The sequence below is a fragment of the Scyliorhinus torazame genome, chromosome 24, assembly GCF_047496885.1.
Source record: "Scyliorhinus torazame isolate Kashiwa2021f chromosome 24, sScyTor2.1, whole genome shotgun sequence".
Classification (NCBI taxonomy): Eukaryota; Metazoa; Chordata; class Chondrichthyes; order Carcharhiniformes; family Scyliorhinidae; genus Scyliorhinus; species Scyliorhinus torazame.
The window spans coordinates 35352881-35357198 of NC_092730.1; the positions used below are offsets into that span (position 1 = coordinate 35352881).

A 4318-nucleotide genomic window follows, 5' to 3' on the forward strand; every position below is an offset into this window, starting at 1 on the left:
CACAGGTAGTGTTCGCGAGTGGAGGGAACACTCTGCACCTCAGTCTCTGGAACAGTTTGTGAGAGCAGGATTCCTTCCTTATGTGAGGGTGGGATTCAGACATTGGTTCTGAATGTCAGTGTGGAAATCTTTCTGTATTTATCAATCACAATTACTGTTTGGGAAAAGTGAGATTAATACGTAACATCAGCACGGCTGTGACAGACAGAGACGCACAGGAATCAGGAAGAGACTATCAGGACACACACACACACAATGACACACAGAAAAGGTGCCGAGATGGAGAAAATGTTTATTTAGGAAAATGTGTTTCCTGCTGCAGAGAGGCCCTGTTTGTAAATGTATATCCTGCTGTGTAACTGTGCTCTCTGCTGTGTAACTGAGCTTCCTGCTGTATAACCGTGCTCTCTGTTGTGGAAATATGGTCCCTCTGAAGCAGATTACTGGGACGAAATTTCAATTCCAGATTTATTAAATTTTGTTACCAAGGGTTAGTTCAGGCTTCAGGATCCCCAGTCCAGCGACATCACCTTATGTTCCTGTTATGAAGACAGTTCATTCAGCATCAATATTTTCCGATAATGATATAGACGCGCCCAACGTGGGGCTCGAACCCACGACCCTGGGATTAAGAGTCCCATGCTCTACCGACTGAGCTAGCCGGGCTGGTGCGGCACTATCTCTTAAACCTCTTCTCGTAGAGAGTCGCTGGGGTGCTCATTCGGATGGTCAGTGCTGGCTCGTTGGGCCGAATGGCCTCCTTCTGAGCTGGAGATTCTACGATTCTATGATCCAAGGAGGTTGATGCGGTGGAGTCCTTCTGCCATACTGCCCACTCCTGACACCATGTAGAAATGCTGGTCTCTCAATGACTGGCGACCAAGGACATGTAATAAAAAATAATTGATTTAATAATTGAGCAGCTCCTCCTGGCTTGTGCTCTGACCGCGATCCGGGGAACTGCCGGAATCCAGACACGGGATCATGTTAGTTGCGTCATCAGGTCATCATGTGACCATTCAGCCTGCACAGGTCTCCTTCTGTGCTGTAATTTCTAGATTTCATCATTTTAATTTTCTTCCAGACTGGGAAGTGTGGTCCTGTTCCTTTGGAATTTCTAATATATTTCCAATGTAACTGATGGTGTTCCACAAACTATTTAATCGGTGGAATTGTGCGTTTCGGGAGCTGAGATTTTCGAGTCTCTCAAGGCCTCTCTCCAAATCCAATGGTCATTTCACACGAAGATTCAACCCCTCCTCACATAAACCCCGGGGCCCCGTTGATCGTTTGAATGTAGTAACTTGCTGGAGTGATTCCAGGCTGGTTTTAGAATGTATTCCATCGACCAAATTACCAATGAAATGCTACAGCTGCGATGGCCGAGTGGTTAAGGCGTTGGACTTGAAATCCAATGGGGGCTTCCTGCGCAGGTTCGAGCCCTGCTCGCAGCGACTATGATTCGAAATGTTTGCTGAACTCCCCGCACAAGCCGCTGACTCGAGAATGAATCGGATGTTTGTAAATGAACCGTTTGAACCTATATCGAGTTCAGTCAGATATTTAACATTTGTATTTGAAACTGAACGAAATATAAAGAAGCTCGCACTCAAAACAACAATAAATTATAACGTTTCCTGCAACGTTCGGAAGGAGAAGCAGCAACGGCAGCGAATGGAAACGTGGTTTGGTTTCATTCAGCTGAATGTATTTCTGGGTAAAAAGATCGTGGCAGAAATGGAACATTTTTTATCTCTCTATCTGTTTCTTTGTTTCTTTCTCTCTCCCTCACTCACTGTTTTTGTGCTTCTCCGGGGACTGATTGGATACAGTGAAACTCAGCCCCATCTCACCCCAACTCTTTTGGACATCCTGGTGATGGACGGTCCTGAATCAGTGGAAGAATCGACAAACTATTCCATTCTTGGCTCTGTGAGAAGTTCCATTCCTGGTTGTGAGGTGGTTCTGAGATAAAGGGATCGAGAGAGAACGAGGTGACTGCAGTCTGACTCTTACTCTGAAAACCAGTTAGTGCGCCCTTGTACAAAGTGGATGTGTCTGAGAACAGGAGGAAAGCAGATCATGGGCCTGTGATTGATTTTATTGAGCCGGACCTTGAAAAGTGAAGCAAACCTCTAACCAGTCGGTGCCTGTCTGAGAACTGGTAAGGAACTACGGCTGATATTGAAACGGTTCATCTTGAATTAGTTACAGCAAGTCGATTCTTTCAGAGGTGTTGGTGTATTGTTTTCAGAGTCACTGTCATAGTTTCTTAAAATATGATTTGTGCTTGTTTTTGTTTTGTTCAGTAATTTGGAAATCTATTTGGAGCGGGTGCAGTTGGTCAATATCTGTGCCTCTTGCTTGGCAGCTCCCCGGGAAGCAGCAGCTCCATTCCTATCGAGATCTGTGGGCCAAACCGGAGACCCAAACTATTGCGCACTGCTGCCATCTAGTGGCTGAAAGCAAGTTGTGCAGCAAGGTAACGATGTATTCGTGACACGTTTCAATTGGAGCAAAATAACATTAACATGGTTAAATATTATCATTGTAGTATCACATTTAAATCCCCAGATATCTGATTTCTGCCTGAGCGATCCAGCTCATCCCGATCTATCGGAAAATGAAAGATTCCCATTACAGCCCTATTGGTTACAAGAATATCCAATCTCTGATTTAATACATTTCCCCGCTTCATTGTTTGTGTATTCGTTCTATAAATACAGAGGGGGTGACATTGCCCGGGGGGCAGGTGGTGGTATAGTGGTGACTGTCCCAGCATTTGACCCAGCTTCAGTTCCTGGCCATGACAGTGGTGAATTATTTAATTAAATAAGTGGTTGTGGTGTAATGGTGATGTTCCTGGGCTAGTAATCCAGAGGCCCAGGCTAATTCTCGAGGGACACAGGTTCAAAATCCCTCCATGGCAACTGGTGGAATTTATTTGGAGGCGGCACGGTGGCACAGTGGTCTGCACTGCTGCCTCACAGCGCCAGTTCCCAGGTTCGATTCCGGCCTCGGGTGACTGTCTGTGTGGACTTTGCACGTTCTCCTCGTGTCTGCGTGGGTTTCCTCCGGGTGCTCCGGTTTCCTCCCACGGTCCAAGGATGTGGTTAGGTGAATTGGGTGACTTTGTGGTGGAAATTGCCCCAAAATGATTAGGTGGGGTTACGGGGCTAGGAGTGAGAATTGGATCTATCTTACAGATAGGTTCTGGATTAATAAGGGGATCAGGGGTTATGAGGAGAAGGCAGGAGAATGGGGATGAGAAACATATCAGCCATGATTGAATGGCGGAGCAGACTCGATGGGTCGAGTGGCCTAATTCTAGGGCAGCATGGTAGCACAAGTGATTAGCACTGTGGCTTCACAGTGTCAGGGTCCCAGGTTTGATTCCCCACTGGGTCACTGTCTGTGTGGAGTCTGCACGTTCTCCCCGTGTCAGCGTGGGTTTCCTCTGGGTGCTCCGGTTTCCTCCCACAGTCCAAAGACATGCAGGTTAGGTGGATTGGCCATGATAAATTGCCCTTAGTGACCATAAAGGTTAGGAGGGGTTATTGGGTTACGGGGATAGGGTGGAAGCGAGGGCTTAAGAGGGTCGGTGCAGACTCGATGGGCCGAATGGCCTCCTTCTGCCTTGAGGAGGTGGTGGAAGCAGGGACGATAGTGACATTTAAGGGGCATCTTGACAAATACATGAATAGGATGGGAATAGAGGGATACGGAACCAGGAAGTGTAGAAGATTGTAGTTTAGTCGGGCAGCATGGTCGGCAGGGGCTTGGAGGGCCGAAGGGCCTGTTCCTGTGCTGTACATTTCTTTGTTCTTTGTTCTTTGTCAATATCGCAGGTCAGGACAGAAAAGGAGGGGACACTCCTCAAATAAAATTCACCAATTGTTCTCATCACCCATGGGTTTCTTATCAAATAACCAGCATCAATTTGTTTTGAGTGGAAACATAGTTTAAATAAACAACAATCTTCAACATTAATAACTAAGTTCTCCGTCTGAAACAATAATAAATAGGTGGGTTAAACGGGCCAGAAATACGAGCCACGCAAAGTTCCGTTTACAGAATGAGCTTAAAACACTCCTAGTGGCTGAATAAATGAATCACTAAGTAAGTTACATAATTAATACCAGTAAAAAGTTATTACCGAAACAGGATGATAAGGGCAGCATCAGGACACAAGGACAAGGTAAGGTCTCAGATCAGAGTAAGAGTCCTATGTAATGACATACAGAACATCAGAAATAAATTGCATACATACATTTATTGTGGACTGGTGCAATCTCCTGGCTGAACGGGAGCCGTGTGA

The 4318-nt window shown here is 46.0% G+C and overlaps 2 non-coding genes across 2 annotated transcripts; one reads left to right on the forward strand and one right to left on the reverse strand.

Annotated features, from left to right (window-relative positions):
• Nucleotides 1-593: 593 nt before the first annotated feature.
• On the reverse strand, nt 594-666 carry trnak-cuu (transfer RNA lysine (anticodon CUU)). The gene has a single exon. It is a non-coding gene; the product is annotated as a tRNA-Lys (tRNA).
• A 706-nt stretch (nt 667-1372) lies between these two features.
• Nucleotides 1373-1454, forward strand: trnas-uga (transfer RNA serine (anticodon UGA)). The gene has a single exon. It is a non-coding gene; the product is annotated as a tRNA-Ser (tRNA).
• Nucleotides 1455-4318: the final 2864 nt, after the last annotated feature.